The following is a 19,237-nucleotide window of genomic DNA, read 5'->3' as shown; positions in this document are numbered from 1 at the left end:
CCATATACAGTACCTCTCACCTCAGGATACCTTTAAGAGTTTTTATATTATTTTTGTTAAAGTGCAACTAAACTTAAAACATCCTCTTTCCTTTTATAGATTAACCGCAGCTTGATAACCTTTATGGGAAAAATGTCTTCGTTACAGTCTATGGAAATCCTAAAAACAGGAACTGTCTCGAAAATCTTAAAATTTAAAACACATACCGTACAAATAAGAAGTACATTTTTCTGAGAGTAAAATGAGCCAAAAATTACTTTTCTGTTGCTGTCATTCACAGTAGGTAGTAGAAATCTAAAATTACCAACAGGTTTTGGGCTAGTCCATCTCTCCATAGGGGATTTCTCAGCATGGCCTTTATTCTTTATAAAGACATTCCCTGAAAAAGATTTATATAAAGATGCTGGCCAGCCTCCCTGCTCGCTGCACACTATTTTGGCAGTTAGACAGAGCAAATTCCATTCACTAAGTGCTTTTAAAAATAAAGAAAACCCTGAGAACCCCCCTATGAGAAGATGGGCTTATTGGGCTAGTTTAAAACCTGTCGGTAATGAAAGATTTCTACTTCTTATTGTAAGTGACAGGAACATAGGAGAAAAGTAATTTATGGCTCATTTTACTCTGGGAGAAATGTACTTCTTATTTGTATGTGTTTTAAATTTTAAGATTTTCATGACAGTTCCTCTTTAAGTTTTGCTACATTTCACTTTTGTAGAAGGCACTGAAAGGGTTAAGCCTGCAGTCTATTCACAGCTGCTGATGAGAGCTAATTAGACATGTAAATCGGCCTAAACAAACAGAAGTACATTTCTTCAGCAACGATATGTGGAATAAAGACTTTTCATTGTGTGTTATGCAAGAGTTCGGGTCCGCATTAAAACATAATAAAAATAAATAAATGATAACAGGAAAACTTGTGAAGTCCCTTTGGACTGTGAGTTGAATGACATTTGAAATATATATGTCTGCCAGGGGGCAGCATGCAGCATGTTTTGGCTCTGGAGAGGCAAATGAGACTATAAGCAGTGTGGACTAGGTAAATATAACAGTGCTCCCTGCACTTTTACTCTGCACAAGAGGGGGAGGAGGAGCAATACAGCTGTTGGGCGCGCCAAGATGACTCTGCTGTCACTGACGTTACGCCCCTTTCCAGAGCATTCTTTTGCAGTGACTGCCCTAGGCCCAGGCCCTTGCAGCCTTTCCAGAAATCTAACCCTGCCCATAGCAGAGTGATAAGAAAAACTCTCTGAAAAGCAAAACCACCGATTTCACCACAAAATCAGTTTTGCAACATGGACAGTCTCATTCCCAGGCAGGATTTTATGAGGCTCTCCTGGAATCACCTGCACACCTATATCTTCTGGTATGCAGAGATCGGTACCCCCAGGACTGGCTGGTTTCAGCGCACAGTTCAGATCCAGAGCAGGATCATCCACTAGGCAACCTAGGCAGGTGCTTGGGGCCTAATTAGTGTCAAGGGGCCCACCTGTCACATTCTTTGACCTCTCTCTACCTCATCTTACCAAAAGGATCACAAGGGGGCACCAAATAATCTACTACTATACCCCATTATGCCTTAATCCATCTCTGTCCAGATCCCAACAGCAGCAGCCGATCAGACGTCCTCGGTGTCCGTATTTCACAGATGGGAAGTTGTAACATGTCTGGGCTATTTGTTCATGCGTTTAGCTAAAGGCTCTGATTTTATGCCGCTTTATCGTACTTAATTTATGAAGCCCCCGTCACCTACGTATGGAAGCCGCGGCGGCTCGGCCCACCTGCATCATTCGGAGGAAATCAGATCTTCTGTATAGCGCCGGCCGCCTGACATATTATTGCAAGCCGCGAGAGCGGAGTCAGATTTACACGGGCTGCGGTAATTGCTCTTTATGGGATTGCTTCGTACCCACCTTGGCTGGTAATACAGTTATGCCGAGTTTTATGGTCCTCAGATGGTGCCCCGCTGAATACCGCCTGCCCTGTCTCTGGGCCTTTTTATATGGGGACATTGAATCTTAATAGATTAACAAAGAATATGGCACATATTCCCTCCCCGGCGATCGCCGCCCCGCCAGATCGTAAATCATCTCTTTTCCTTCTAACGTTGGCGGGCATTGGTTCCTTGCTAAAAAGGTGTAGGATAAGTCGCGCAGCGTCACGCTAATTATCTGTAACTAGGCGACTGATTTAAAGCTTAATTCTAGGGAAAACAAAATGAGTTATTTATGGATAGCGTGAAATAGATGTTACACAGTTCACTTACGGCCGTTGGGATCGCTTTAAAGAGGAACTGTAGCGAAAAGGGGAAAAAAATAAATCAATTCATTTGCAAAGTGAGAAGTTAAAAAAATAGAAGAGAAATCAAGAAGTGATTGATATTCGCCATGTAACTTGTTCATGTTGTTTGATCCACAATCAGTCTGCAGGTCATCATCTTTACTGCTGGCAGACATGAAAAAACAAACAAAACAGCACCAAGTGCCATAATTTATAACCACAACCCCTAGCAATGTGAAAGGCTAAAAGGTTGTTTTTTTAATAGATGTACCTATACACAGATGGAGATACTGGTTTCTTGGCAGGTGGAAACAGCCGTTATTTCCCACAATGCAACAAGGTTCACAGACAGCAAAGTGTCAGGACCATGGTCATGACATCACACTGTGGGAGGGGTTAAACTACAATATCAGCCATACAGACCCCCTGATGATCTTCTTGAGAAAAGGAAAATATTTCTCACGGGAAAGGGGGTATCAGCTCCTGATTGGGATTAAGTTCAATCCTTAGTTACAGTACCTCTTCAAACACAGACTTATCATTCTGAAATTCATCACAGGTGCCAACATATTTGGTCCTGTCAGGTGCATCTCGGCGGAATGTTTGGATACTTGGAGTTCCGAAACCAGTACGAAATATACCTGGCCCCCATAATGCTCTGGGGGTAGTGCGACTCTATGGGCCATCTTTCTACCAATGCTCTCGCCCCACCTGTGATCAACCTATATTTTCCATCCCGTCCGATCAACAATTTTTAAAATTTGATCAATTTGACATTATGCAAAATCGATTCCCAGCAGATGAATCGAATCTGCAGGGTATCACATGGGAAAATCGATGAGTGTATGGGCACCTTAACTGTTAGAAGCGCAGTTACCTTAGCATTGGTCACACTAGTGGTGTACCGGGAGCTGTGCTAGTAGCGTTAAGATAGCCATACATCTAGCAATGATGGGCAGATTCAACAATTCTCTCTCTAATCGAATCTGATCACCACAGGCTGATTCCTGATCAATTTCATGCTGAAATCGATCAGGAATTGGCCTTGTGATGCCGCATCCGCCGCTTCGACACCCCCGGCGCTGTCCCCCTAATGTGCAATGTGGCCCCCTCCGTGCCCAGTGCAGTATACATTACCTGTCCATATCCGCTGCGCAATCCTTGGTCCATATATGTTTCCCACGTGGGCCCGTGTATGATGTCATTGCACATTAGGGGGGACAGTGTCAGGGGATTCGTTGTGTGCGCTGCTCGTCCCAATATTTATTTATTCAAGTATTTATATAGTGCCGACATATTACACAGCACTGTACAGAGTTTATTGTCTTGTAGCTCACAATCTAGTCCCTCCCTACCATAGTCATATGTCTATGTATGTATCGTAGTCTAGGGCCAATTTAGGGGAAGCCAATTAACTTATCTGTATGTTTTTGGGATGTGGGAGGAAACTGGAGTGCCCGGAGAAAACCCACGCAGACACGAGGAGAACATACAAACTCCTTGCAGATGTTGACCTGGCTGGGATTCGAACCGGGGACCCAGCATTGCAAAGCAAGAGCGCTAACCACTATGCCACCGTGCTGCCCGATATCGCTCGCTGTTACTGCATCCAATCGTACACGTCGGTTCTACATCTTGCACATGTCCGACTGATTCATGCGACCAATTTCAGCCCAAAACCTGTTGCATCATCGATTGGACATGCACTTGACGGCACTGATTCGATTATAATGATCGAATTGGATGGTCAATCGACCACCAAGTCACCTGTGTATGGCCACCTCATGGCACTCAGTACCGGTGGTAAGGGTAATATAACCCACTTATATATCCTAGGCCTATCGACTCTCTCTCAGTCAGTATCCAGCGCTGCCATCCACCCTCCTGCGTAAACATTGTTACCTCAGAGATGCGTGAAGATAAAAAATGAGCCCTACCAGTGTCAGTCACCCACCTCATTGTCAGAATATACAGAAGCAAGATGGCCGCCGCCACGACATGCAGGAAGCAAATGTAGAAGCCCTTTCCGGAAACCATTCATATTCTTTTCGTTGGCATGAAGCACCTTTAAACAACGGGGCGGTCAAGTTTAGATATACCCTTTTTTACTCTTCGACTCGTTTACCTGTGAAAAAAGTCATTTTCCGCTCAGAACAATTCTGAAATCTAATCCGGCCTGCTTTAATAGCTTCCCCCTCCTCCTCGTATCTACAGGATAGATTTTGGCAAGTGTGTTTAATCTAAAAACGCCGGTTTTTAATCAGCTTGAACCATGGACTGTCTTTTCCTCAGCCCACAGTCTCTAATCAATTTTTTTTTTCCTCTATCTTTTTTTTTTTTTGCTTTCTGTTTTTCTCACCCAGGGCGATGCCTTTTGTAAAAGGGTATTTATTTTTAATGGTTTTTTTAATGAATTTTTCAGTCAACCTATTAATAATGCCATTAATTATGGCCACCTAGTATTAAAAAGAGCGCCATGGCCTCCTAATCCTCACCTCCAGCTATTGGTTTGAAGCTAATCCCGCTCAGCTCGTCACTGAGGTGCGGAGCCAGGCCTGTGACTTCTCAGGAAGAAAAAAAAACTGCAGGAATAAAAGGAATATGTATTTAGTATATGGTTTGCCAGAGGGCTGGAAGTTTAAAGCCACATGATGTGTTGGCGTTAGCGCGGATAATCCGCGAGATGCGCTGGCGTCTGTGCGCACATCCCAATAGATGGGATTGAAGAGGCTGCCAGGCCTGGTCTGTTTGATAAACCCACAGGAGCGGGGCTGCCGCGTGACCAGAGGCGGTTACGTCTGACTGCTGCTGCTTGACTTCAATCTACTTAAGGGATCTACATGAAAGGCTACAAGACTCTGTTTCCAAACACGCCGTACCTCCTAATACGTGTCATTCGCCATTCTGCCCAGAACGCGGCCAATTAAATGGATCGCTTGTCTTGTAGGACGACAGAAGGGAGCATGGTTTTGTGCTGGGCGACTTTGTGAAACGATGGGTTAGAAACAACTGGGTTGATTCACAAAGTACGTTTTTTTGCTGGTGGTTACACCCATTACGTAGCGTGGGTTACACAATCAGCGATACCGGCATAACCTCGGAAATGGCCTCAATTCACTAAGCGTTACTGCATTTGGTTATGCAGAAAATAGCTGATTTTGCCGATCACATTCCCAAATTCCAATTCACTAACCCTATCACCGCACTGAAAAGCAAAATTATTGACTAGTGAGGTAAATGATTGACTTGTAAATACCTCAAAAAGTGTCAAGAAATTGCAATTCACAATATTAACACATTCGGTAAATCAGGTAAAAGTGTTCGGTATTTACCTCCAGCTCTGATCAGCCAATGACTCACTCTCTCCATGTGGTAACATTGACAGCCAACACTGGTGCTCAGCAAGATTTCCGATATCCGGGTTACCCAGATAATCCGAACTTTTTCAGCTATCCACACAGATTCGGATTCCGGATACCTGGGCCTAAATCCGGAAAGCAATCCGCAGATAGTTGTCAGGCATTCCAGATAACCACGGATATCCGCAGAAATCCGACTATTGCGTAACTGTAACTAAGGAGATGACGTCCCTGGCTCCCAGGGGCTCCCAGCAGAAGCCCTAGCAACCAATCATAGAGGTGAACCCTGGCCAGCCCCACCTGACCTCATTGAGCCAATCAGAGGGCTCCTAGCCTAAGCCCTGACACCCAATCACAAAAAAGAACCCTGGCCAGCCCCCCTGTGGGTGCCATGATGAGAAATCTCGTCCTCTGACTGTGACTGCTCAGTCACTGAGAGACATGCTCCAGTGCTGCTGGCCTAGCAAGTGCTGTGTACAGTGATAAACCTAAAGCTGGTAAGCAATTAACCCCTTCACTATCACTACACTATTGTTGTATTGTTAATTAGCTTGATTTCATTCTATGATAGTCAGAGTGTGTGCTGCAGGGCTGCTGCAGCTGCTATGTGTCTGTGTGTGTGCTGTGCACATACCAGGCCAGCTGCTGCCTGCTATTAGCCTTAGCTAGCTACAGTATAGGTTAGGTTAGGTTAGGGAATAGGATTACTGTGTTATTGCGTAGTTAGTACTGTAGTACTGCCGTCAGTGCTAGTAGTTGTTAGAGTAGTTGTACTACTGTGTTAGCTTACTACAGAACTGCTGTGCTGTGAGCAGTGCCAGTGTGACAGTTAGTATGCACTAGTGTCTTCTCCTCTGCTGTCTGACTGTCACTCGGCACTTGGCACTTTGCACTTGGCACGTGGCACTTTGCACTTGACACTTGGCACGTGCCATGTACCAAGTGCCACGTGCCAAGTGCCACATGCCAAGTGCCACGTTCCACGTGCCAAGTGCCACGTGCAAAGTGCCACGTTCCACGTGCTACGTGCCAAGTGCCACATGCCAAGTGCCACGTGCCACTGCCAAGTGCCACGTCCGGCATGCTGCTGTTGCATTGCCCTGCTCTTGCTGCCTTTGCTGCTCCCACCGCCAGGGTGCCACAGGCCACTGCTGCTGTGCTGATACCACCTATATTTAACCCAAAACACAATTGCTGCGTAATTTTTTTTGGAGGTGTCTGGGCTGAAAACTGCCATGTCCCAATTGAGCGGTTGGACTTTGGACACAGTGGGCTTGATTCACAAAGCGGTGCTAACCTACTTAGCACATCTAAAGTCTTTAGACGTGCTAACCAGGGTGCTAAGTAGGTTAGCACCGGATTTCTCAATTGAGAAATCCGGTGCTAACCTACTTAGCACCCTGGTTAGCACGTCCAAAGACTTTAGATGTGCTAAGTAGGTTAGCACCGCTTTGTGAATCAAGCCCAATGTGTGCTGCACGACCGCTGTCTAGAACCCAGTCCTGATGTTAATTGACAGCCTTTTTTTTGGGGGGGGGGGGGGGGGGGATTTTTAGTCCCCACATCATCAATTTGTGTTTCCCTTTACAAAAAACCATGATGCTACATGCTTCATTTACCCTTAAAAACGTTTTAAAAGCAATTTAAAGCCCACTTCTGGTTTCCCTATCCAGATATCCAAATCCGCCCGGATATCCCGAATACTGGGGTCAGATATCCGATTCTATTCGGATACCCAAAAGGTTGGATCCGGATATCCGATCTGGATCCGGATATCTGGGTATCCGGATCCGGATCAATGCGGATTTTGAAAAGGGGTATCCGAGCACCCCTGACAGCCCTGCTTCTCACCCTTATTTGGTCCAATACCCTTGAAGGCGGGACTTCACTCCAGCAGAGCAGTAGGTGGAGACTTTTTAAAAAGCTTTTCTGCATGCCTTTAGGTGTGAATATCTGGATGCTCTTATCCAGAAAAGCTCCCCCTGGTGGTTGCAGCTCATCTAAAGGGATGCTGGGAATGTACTGGACAGAAAACTCAGACAATTGCACTCAGACTCACAGCTTCCTGCCCGACCTGCTCCACAGCTGGAGAAACTTACCGAGCGGTGCTTAGTGAATTGATGCAGGTTTGTTATGTAAATTACTGAATTTCTATTTTCTACCACATGAGGGAAATCTTAGTGCATTTGGAAAATAAGTGTAAAATACCAAATGCAGTATTTTAGCAATCTAAAATATTTTACTGAACTGCCCTTAGTGTCTTGAGGCTAATGCGTAGTGCGTGTTACACTAGCAATGCAAGTGTTGCCAAGGTAAGGGCAGGGCTGTTTCTAGACTTTTTGCACCTGAGGCAAACTTGTGAGGATGCGCCCCCTCCTCAGTCAGGACAGAAGTGCCACCTCCTTCCTTCTGCTGTACAAGTCAAATGAAACACTGCTGCTCTCCTGCCTCCCCCTCCTCACTCACTGTCAGACTCCTCACACAGCACAACAAGCTGCTTTTTCCCAATGGTGACCTCTTCACCTCGCTCTCCTCTCGCTTCTCCTCCTACTCTGACTGCATGCTGTTACAAAAGTGCCGCCCCTGTAATCTCTGCGCCTGATTCAAATGTTTCACCTTGCTTCATGAGAGAACCGGCCCTGGTTAAGGGGGCCCAGGTTGCGCTAATTAACCAACATGCACTAGATAACTACCAGTAAATATTGCAATGGATGTTTTGTGAATCAAATACAATGCCATGATTTAATAAAGCTTTGTACTCACGCTAGACTACTGTGGCCCTCCAATGCTGTAAGGAAGGACAAATACAAACAAGGGATCCGCAACCAAACCAGGTCGATGCTGGGAAGGGTTTTTGCATGCATTTTGCAAATGTGAAAAAATGCATTTGCATGCGCAAAAAAACGATACTTCTTGCAACATAAGTAATTCTCACATTGCATATGAATTCCCGTTGATTTTCAATACCTGTGGTAAAAAAATCATGTAGGAAATTTTGCATAGGAACACAAATTTTAATGCAAAAAAAAAAAAAAAAAAAGAGAAAAATGTTCAGTTTTTGGCATGATAATGATAAGATAATTTGCCATGATAAGTTAATTATTAATTAATAAGGTGACAAGCGAGCGGCAACCCTTCAGTGTGGCGGACAAAGAGACACAATGGCCTCGATTCATCAAAGGCTGTTCGATAAAAAAACAAGTAATTAAAATACCACATTTAGTATTTTAGATCGCATTCACAGTGGGACGTTATGGTCGCGCGTTATAAAGTCTTATAACGCAGCTTACCACACTGCAATGATAACCCTATGGGATGGTCACAGTGTGACGTTAAAAAATGTTGCATTGTGGTAACTAACTGCTTGCAGTGCATTACCTCTTAAAGAGATACTCCGACCAAGAATTGAACTTTATCCCAATCAATACAATAATATGCAATACAATAACAATTCTATAGCGTGTTTCTCCCATAGGACTCAAAGCGCTGATACCCCCTTTTACATAAGAAATCTATTCCTTTTCACAATCAGACCATCAGGGGGCGCTGTATGACTGATATTGTGGTTAAACCCCTCCCACAAGAAGCTCTGAGTACCGAGGTACTTCTAGTAGTTTCCTGTCTGTGAACCTTGTTACATTGTGGGAAATAGCTGTTTACAGCTGTTTCCAACTGCCAAAACAGCAAGCAGCAGCTACATCACCTGCCAGCAGTAAAAATGTCATCATGTAATAAATGTCAGAATGTAAATCGGGGATTTAAAAGATTTTACAATGGGCAAACACTTACTAAATCATTTAAACATAATTATTGTAAAAATGAAGCATTTTGTTTATTACATTATTTTCACTGGAGTTCCTCTTTAAGAAGTGGGAGCGTGGCAACACTGTTTATATTCTAGTTCCATCCGACAGCGCAACTAACCAATACATTTTGTAAAAAGTCTAATGAAAAAGAAACAGGAATGTCTAAAACAGAGAAGCTGCAAGTTTTCTGATTGTCACAAGACAAAATGTCCACGTTTTGAGGCAGGACGAAAAGAAACTGCCACGCATGGCATTGGTACTAACCAGAGATAGATTAAGATGTAAGGGGACCCTAGGCGAGTTGGTTAGATTTGCCACCCCTTTGTGGTGCCTTTGGTAAGCTGAAGTGAAGAAAGGTCAAAGAAGGAAGCAGGTGGGCCTCTTGACACGCAGTTTCCTGTCCCTGTTACATTGTGGGAAATAGCTGTTTACAGCTGTTTCCAACTGCCAAAACAGCTAACAGCAGCTACATCACTTGCCAGCAGTAAAAATGTCACCATGTAATAAATGTCAGAATATAAATCAGGGATTTAAAATATTTTACAATGGGCAAACACTGACTAAATCATTTATACATACTGTAATTATTGTAAAAATGAAACACTTTTTTTATTACATTATTTTCACTGGAGTTCCTCTTTAACGCAGACACGTTGTTACTTTAATGTCGCGTTAAAACGCAACATCCCACTGTGAATACAGTAAATTACCAAAGCTCATTGACAAAAACCTGTTCGTAACAGCAGAGGAGTCTTTGCTGTTACATGCTGTCCTCAGTGCAGTGAGGGCATTACAATAGTAAGAGCATCCTGAGATCCCTTTAGGGTACTTTCACATCAGAGCTTGCGTTTGCAAAAGCTAAAATCATGCGTTTTTCTGTTTGCGTTTTGCTGTTTTTAATGCATTTTCAATCCGTTACAGCACATAGCAAAACGCAGGCTATTGTTGTTTGACTTTCAACTGTAACTGTGTGCGTTGAAACGTTTTAAAAACGTATGCTCTTCGTGGAGCTTGTGTTTTACCTTGTATCGCAAACGCAAGCATCAGATGATTAAAAGCTCCGGGGAGCGCCGAAATGCAACACACAAAAACGCAGCATTAGATGTAAAAGGTAAAATGAAAGTCTATGGGCTTTCATTTTGCCGTGGAAAACGCAAACTATCGACATTGCGTCAATACGTCCAAAACCAGCTGAGATGTGAAAGAGCCCTAAGATGTACGTGTTTTGTTATACTGCCTCTGCTACCTCAAAATCTGCTCTGAATCTGTCCCATTAGTCTTTCTTAACATTTTATTCAATTGCCACAGCTTAGATGAACTGCCAAGAAACATCTACACATACCCTGCTTAGGTGATTTCCCCCACTACTTTTGTTTCTGCAATTTTTGTTAATAAAGCTTTGTCATTTTTTTCAAAAAAAAAGTTGTTTTGCTAAATTCTAGGCTATATTTTGCGGCTGTCCGCTATTTTGTGGACATCCTTTATACACCACTGAATTCTCTGATGAGCTTTCGAGTTAGACCAATCAGGGAATGCAAAAATTTACAGTGGAAATCACAGAGATTTTTGATCAATCACAAAACTCGTATACTACCGAGTTTTTCCAAGTTTTGTGATTGGCTTAACATTTCCGTAGTATTCCAATTTCTGTGATAGACCTACACATTCTGTAATTGGTCCAATACTACCAAATATTTATGAGTGATCATGTGATTGGCCTAAAACTTCTGCGATATTCTGATTTCCATGGTAAATTTTTGCATTCTCTGATTGGTCCACTACTTCCGAATTGAAAGCCAATCAGAGAATTTGGTAGTGTATAAAGTATGTCTGCCAGTGGCGTAGCTAAGGAGCTATGGGCCTCAGTGCAAGTTTTACATTGGGCCCCCTAAGCACTCTATACAATTGATATGGTGCACTGAAACCTGCCAAGAACAGCCACCGTGTCAGAGGTGCAAGAAGGGGATGGGGAACAGTTTGTTAATGATTACTACTATTCAAAGCATCTATAGAAGTGATTATTACCAGCACAGGACCAATAAAAGAGCTAATACTGTGTTTAAGTGGCCCAGGGGCCCCAATGCAGTCGCAACCTCTGCAACCCCCTATTGCTACGCCACTGATGTCTGCATGATAGCGGACATCCACAAAATTTAGCGGATTCAGCAAAACAACTTACTGTATTTTTTAGACTATAAGACTTATGTTTTCTCCCCCAAAGGTGGGGAAAATAGTCACTGCGTCTTATAGTCCAAATGCAGGGAGTTCCTTACTTGTAAACGCCTGCCAATACAAACCTCTAACCTGCCGCAATTAGAGATAACTCGAACCTCCGATTTTCTGTTCATGAACCTCCGCAAAAATTTTGTTTCGCACAAACTTTCGCGAACTGCAATAGACTTTAATGGGGAGGCGAACTTTGAAAACTAGAAACATTTATGCTGGCCACAAAAGTGATGGAAAAGATGTTTCAAGGGGTCTAACACCTGGAGGGGGGCATGGCGGAGTGGGATAGACACCAAAAGTCCCAGGGAAAAATCCGGATTGGACGCAAAGCAGCGTTTTAAGAGCACAAATCACATTGCATGCTAAATTGGAGGTCTTAAAGCGGAATATAACCCTGCATTTAAACTTTGCTCTAAAACATTATTTACAGTATATTATATGCAACCAGCATTTTTTTTTTTTACAAGACCAGCATTTGAAGGGTTACACAGTGCTTTAAAATTCCTGGAGATTTCTGCAGATGCATCCGAAGCTGACATAGATACATTTTGTTTAAATAAATGTATCTAAGTGTTGAATGTGACTCATCTCTCTGACTGAGAAGGAGTTGGAGGACAGCCAAATAGTGTGTAACATTTCTCAATAGATACATATAACTAAATAGAATGTAACAATCTGAACTTCTGCATATCTCTCCACGGAACTTTAAACCTCTGTGTTTAACCCTTCCAATGCTGGTCTAGTAAAAAAAAAATGTGTTTTGCATATAATATGCTGTAAATAATGTTTTAGAGCAAAGTTGAAATGCAGGGATATATTCCGCTTTAAGTGCTTTAAAACATCTTGCATGTGTATACATCAATCAGGGAATGTAATTAGTTTACTGCTCCACACTAGCAAATCAAACTCACTGTGTAACGCACCGCAAAACAGCTGTTTGTGTAGTGACGGCCGTGCTGCACTGGTGCGCACCATGGCCAGAGTGCAGGCGATAGCGTTTTTCAAGCCCATATGGTCGCTGGGCTGAGGTAGCTCAATGACAGAACAACAGTGACTGTCCAGCTGATCAAATTTGGTCTGTCCACAATGAAGCAACAACCTTATTATCGTGGGTGTGCCCCCCCCCCCCCCCCCCGAGACACTCATATAGCCAGCGGTCATTGCTTCATTGTGATACGCAAGCCCCTTCACCGTGGCAAGGTAATGGTCACGAAGTGGAATTTACACATGTAGGTAGGCGCACTGAACAGATATGCAGTTATTGGTATTACAAATGTGCAGCTGTCACACATACAGGTACCGTGAACAGGTGCAGTGACTGGTATATAATATAACACTGCTTGCGGTCACAGGTACCTTGAACAGGTCGTCACTGAATGTGCTGAGCCTGGCAGTGGCACAGTAGGAATTACCAAGGGGCCAAGGGCCAGCTGCGACTGACTGACAGGGCTGTACTGTATATGCAACAAGTGTCTGTGGGACACACACACACACACAAATAGATCACAAGAACAACATTAGCTCTCAAAAGAGCTGTTGTGGGGTGCTTTTTAGCTATAAGTATCAGCAAGGAGCAAGCTAACAAGCCTGATAAGAGCCTAACTAAACTTTCCCTATGTCTACAGCAGGTTCTTCTCCCTTCTCTAATTACTGCAGGCACACGAGTGAATTAAAAGGCTGACGCTGCCTGTGTTTTATAAGGGGGGAGTGGCTCCAGGAGGGAGTGTAGCCTGATTGGCTACCATGTGTCTGCTGACTGTGATGTAGAGGGTCAAAGTTGAGCCTAATGATGTAGTATAGGGGGCGGGTCGAACTCGAATATAGTTCGCGGTTCACCGTGAATGCGAACCACCGAAGTTCGCGTGTTCGCATTCGAATGCGAACCGTTCGAGCCATCTCTAGCCACAATGTCGGACACTCCCTGTACTGTGCTCATGCAGAGTAGGACACAGGGGGACAAACGGACGACACATGGAGACACAAAGGGGCATAGAGGTGGACACAAGGAGGACAGAGGTGTGGCTGCACCAGGTTTAGTATATATATTTTTTCCTCTCGTTTTCGTCCTCTAAACCTAGGGTCTATGGTCAGGAGCGTTTTAGAGTCGGAAAAATACAGTAAAAAAAATTACAAAAAAAATTATAAACTTTATTAACAAGAAAGGCCAAAACAAAAACTTTCTGCAAAAATCTTAAATGCCAATTCCCGGTAGTATTTGACCAATCAGAGAATGCGGAGGTTTACCATGGAAGCTGATACCCCCTTTCCCATGAGAGATCTTTATCTTTTCTCAAATAGATCAGTGGGGACATCTCTATAGCTCCATACTCACCACCTGATGGATCCAGTGACGTCCCTTTGACAGCGATCGTTAGCGACAGCTATGCCTTTTCCTGCCAGCGGGCATGCACGACGTCACGTGTCATTAAACGTCAGGAGGGAACAAGACTTCAAGAGATCTTGGTACTTTGCGCGGGAGTCGTCAGTGACAGTTGTTTATGCAGCGCGATGCTAAGCAACGTTCACATGCGCCTGTACTCACGTCGCCATATCGTGGAAATGACCGCTCCGCACTCAAAAAAAAACGCCGGTCGTCTGGAAAATTGTCAGTAAAATTGCGACATAAGTACATATCTTATGGCTAATATTGTGGTGAAACCCCTCCCACAGTGTGATGTCAGGGATATGGTCATGACAGTTTCCTGTTTGTGAACCTTGTTGCATTGTGAGAAATAACTGCTGTTTGCAGCTGCCAAGCAACCAGTATCTCCCTGCATATGTATATCTATTAAAAAAAAACAACCTTTTAGCCTGTCGCATTCTTGGTGGGTATGGTTATAGATAGTGGCAGTTGGTGCTGTCTAGTTTTTGCCATGTCTGCCAGTAGTAAAGATGATGACCTGCAGGCTCATTGTGGATCAAACAACATGAACGAATTACATGGCGAATATCAATCATTTCTTGATCTTTCTTCTATTTTTCAACTTCTCACTTTGCAAATGTATTGATTTATTTTTTCCCCCATTTTCTCCAAAGTTCCTCTTTAAAACAAAGGACAATTGCTTCAGACAAGGCAAGGCAGAGATGCAAATAAAGAGGCAGCCGGTGACAACGGCTAATGTATAAAAGCAATTATGTTTATAGATCAGATTTAGCATATACAAGCGGCGATAGGACAAATACCATTTTCTGCGCAGAGAGAGGTGGTGGTGGTGGGGGGGGGGGGGGGGGTGGATGGAAGGGGGGGGGGGGTGGATGGAGGGGGGGCGGAGAGGGAGCTCACCGTACAACTTACCTGGGAATATACATTTTAATTTTCTTCAAAATTCAGCAGAAATTGAAAAATTTGCATATATATAACATGATGTTAACAGCACAATAAAAATCACTTTATGAAGGATAGTGCTGGCTGGCATTATGTGGTCGGGGCCCCACGGGGCCAGCAAGGGTTAATGAAGAGGTGCGACCCACCTGCCTTCCATTTATCATCTCCCGAGAACTCGGGTTCCAAATTAGCGGAATCGATCTTAAAATAAGGGGGGCTTTTTAATCCATGAAAAAAAAAAAAAGACACATTTACCGCCTCTCTCCTTGCGAAAGGTTGCAGAGCGCCACGTTGCGTGGGGAATACATTGGTGGGTGCGCTGTGGTCGTGAGCGAGTTTCATCGAAGCAAAGAGAGGGTGCTCAAACAAATTTTAGAGTGAAATTAATTCGTCAGCAGCACTTGGGGTAATTATCTACAGGCAAGAGAGCGGGATCATCCAAAGGGCTACCTAGGCAGTTGCCTGGGGCCCAGTGGGGGTCAAGGGGCCCACCTGCCACCTTCTCTGTCCTCTCTCCATCTCAGATTACCAAAAGGACCAAATCAAATCAAATAAGGGGGAGCTACAGCTATTACCTTGCATAGGGCCCCATTTCATCTTAATCCATCTCTGACAAGCAAGCATTGGGACAGGATATCTATGCCCCCCCTGTCCTCTTCATTTTGGGTCATTGCACCCCGTCTGTGGGGATGGGGAGGACACAAATGAGGGCAGGCGGGGTTGGATGGAGATGCTGCCCTTCATACAGCTCTGAAGCATTGCACACATGCTCAATTCACGTCACCTTCATTTAGTGTAACAACTATAGTCCCTGTGATGCCATGCCAGGGGAACCCCCAGGGGCCAGGGGGCCCACGCCTTCCCTTTCTGCAGAACGGTGTGATATTTACCTCCTCCAGCTATGCGTCCGGTCTGCTCTGTTCTGCATACCTCTCTAGCTACAACTGGATGTCATGTGATCAGGGGCTGACGGTGTACAAGCCAAGGCCGGACTTTTTGTGCCCCTCGGCCAAGTATGTTGTAGTTCTCCTTCCATGTGCAACAGCCCCTCTTATTCCATGTACAGCAGCCCCCTTTTTCATGTGTATCATCCATGTATGCAGCCCCCTATTCTCATGAACAGCTCCCTTCGGCATCAGTCTCCCTTTTTCACTTGTTGCTCCCCATTTTCAGCCGTCTCTTTCATATGTAACAGACCCTCTTTCATGTTCAGGTGACCCCTTCCTGGGCTGCTGCCACGAAAGGCCTGGGCCTTTGTATCCTTTCCAGAAATCCAGTCCTGGTACAACCATAGGGCGTGCGGATACCGGGAACAACAGAAGAGAACCGACACAGCACTGGAGCAGGAAAATGTTACACTGATCCACTGTGCTGCTCTGCAAGGTAGGGCAAGGGTGACAGGGAAGGGGGGAGGGTGTGTGCAGGGGAAGGAGCGGTGGTCAGGGGGATTCTGGATCCAAGGCAGGCCCTATGACAATTTTGCTGGGGGCACCATCGGTTTTTGTTATGCCCTTAATGGTCATTGATCAAACATTAGGGCAACATTGCGAATAATGAGCGTGTGGTAGGTTAGGTCGAGGTGAAATTGTACATATTTCACTATCGGAATTAAAGGATACCCAAGGTGACATGTGGTGACATGTGACATGATGAGATAGACATGTGTATGTACAGTGCCTCACACACACATAACTAAGCTGTGTTCCTTTTTTTTCTTTCTTTAAACATCAGGTATGTAATTGGCAGTTCCTTTCTGAGTCAACTATAAGGGTACGTTTCCACTTGTGCGTTGCGATCCCGTCGCGGAAAACGCTTCAACAAATCCGCATGCGGGTGCGGATTCGTTCACGTTTCCATGCGGATTTTCACGTGGAATCGCTCACGGTTTGCGCTATGTGATATTAACCATGTCAATGCCGGCAAACATTGACATGGGTTTTCACGTGGAAACGCACGCGGAAACGCCAGGAAAACCGCAAGACTAACATGCTTGCGGTTTTCCTATTACATTACATTACCGGTGATTCGCATGCGGTTGTGCGGCGTGCGAATTCTGACGGCTCCGCCGTACAGATTTTTTCTGCACAGCAAACCGCACAGAATTCCTGACAAGTGGAAACAGTCCCATCCACTTGTATTGGCAGTGGCGTAGGGACCAGGGTCGCAACGGTCGCCTTGGCGACCGGGCCCGGCTCCTAAAGAGGCGGGGGAGGGGCCCGGGGGGCCCATGTGTTCGTGCGCTATTAGGAGGGGGGGCGCTGTAATGGAGGGGGGGAGCCGCAGCTGCGGGGAGGGCAGCCCGACCTCTCCCTCCCTTGCTCTCCCCGGCCCCCCCCCCCCCCCCTCAGATGCAGAGTGACGCGCACGGAAGCGCTGAAGGCAGAACTCACCTCCCTGCGTTCCAATCACCGCTGGTCTCCTCTCTGCATAGATGCTGTTACACACGCAGCTTCCGGCTAAACAGGAAGCTGCGTGTGTAACAGCATCTATGCAGAGTGGGAGGAGACCAGCGGCGATTGGAACCAGGGACGGAGGTGAGTTCCGCCTACAGCGCTTCCGTGCGCGTCACTCTACATCTGAGGGGGGGGGGCCCGGGGAGAGGAAGGGAGGGAGAGGTCGGGCTGCCCTCCCCGCGGCTCCGGCTCCCCCCCTCCATTATGTGGGGGCAGCTACCTACCTAATCTATTCTGGGGGGGGGGCAGCTACCTACCTAATCTATTCTGGGGGGGCAGCTACCTACCTAATCTATCCTGGGGGGGGCAGCTACCTACCTAATCTATTCTGGGGGGGCAGCTACCTACCTAATCTATCCTGGGGGGGGCAGCTACCTACCTAATCTACCCTGGGGGGGCAGCTACCTACCTAATCTATCCTGGGGCGGCAGCTACCTACCTAATCTATCCTGGGGGGCAGCTACCTAATCTATCCTGGGGGGGGGGGCAGCTACCTAATCTATCCTGGGGGGGGGGGCAGCTACCTACCTAATCTATTCTGGGGGAGCAGCTACCTACCTAATCTATTCTGGGGGGGGGGGCAGCTACCTACCTAATCTATCCTGGGGGGGCAGCTACCTACTTAATCTATCCTGGGGGGGGGGGGGGGCAGCTACCTAATCTATCCTGGGGGGGGGCAGCTACCTAATCTATCCTGGGGGGGGGGCAGCTACCTAATCTATCCTGGGGGTAGCAGCTACCTAATCTATTGTAGGGGGCAGCTACCTAATCTATCCTGGAGGGCAGCTACCTAATCTATCCTGGGGGCAGCTACCTAATCTATCCTGGGGGGCAGCTACCTAATCTAACCTATACTGGCGGCAGCTACCTAATCTAACCTATACTGGGGGGGCACCTACCTAATCTAACCTATACTGGGGGGCACCTACCTAATCTAACCTATACTGGGGGTCACCTACCTATCTAACCTATACTGGGGGGCAGCTACCTAATCTAACCCATACTGGGGGGCAGCTACCTAATCTAACCTATACTGGGGGGCACCTACCTCATCTAACCTTATACTGGGGGGCACCTACCTCATCTAACCTTATACTGGGGTGCACCTACCTCATCTAACTTATACTGGGGGGCAGCTACCTAATATAACCTATACTGGGGGGCACCTACCTATCTAACATATACTGGGGGCACTTACTTATCTAACCTGTATTGGGGGCACCTAGCTAGCCTATACAGGTGGCAACTATACTGGCTACCTATATTGGAGGCACCTACCTAACTAACCTATACTGGGGGCACCTACCTATCTAACCTATGCTGGCGGCGCCTGCCTATCTAACCTATACTGGGGGCAACTATACTGGCTACCTATGCTGGAGACACCTACCTGGCTAACCTATACCGGGGGCAACTATACCGGCTTACCTATGCCTGGCTACCTATACTGGGGGGACCTGTAGCTGGCTATAGGGATTCGGATATGTGTGTGTGTCGGGTGTTGCCGGGGGAGGGGGGGGCTGTTGTCGCCGGGGGGGGGGCTGTTGGGGGGGGGGCACATCCAGATTCCGCATCGGGGCCCAGAGGTTTCTAGCTACGCCACTGTGTATTGGTTATGCGAATTTGCATGCGGACAACGCATCCGAATTCGCGTTAGTGGAAACGTACCCTAACACACAACTATAAAACTCTTTCCTAGCAGAAAATGGCTTCTGAGAGCAGGAAAGAGATAAAAAGGTTCAATAGTTCATAGATTTTGGCTCTGGCATACTTCAATGAATGGGTCAAAAA

This window comes from Hyperolius riggenbachi, chromosome 4 (assembly GCF_040937935.1).
Source record: "Hyperolius riggenbachi isolate aHypRig1 chromosome 4, aHypRig1.pri, whole genome shotgun sequence".
Taxonomy (NCBI): domain Eukaryota; kingdom Metazoa; phylum Chordata; class Amphibia; order Anura; family Hyperoliidae; genus Hyperolius; species Hyperolius riggenbachi.
This window is presented reverse-complemented; position numbering follows the sequence as displayed.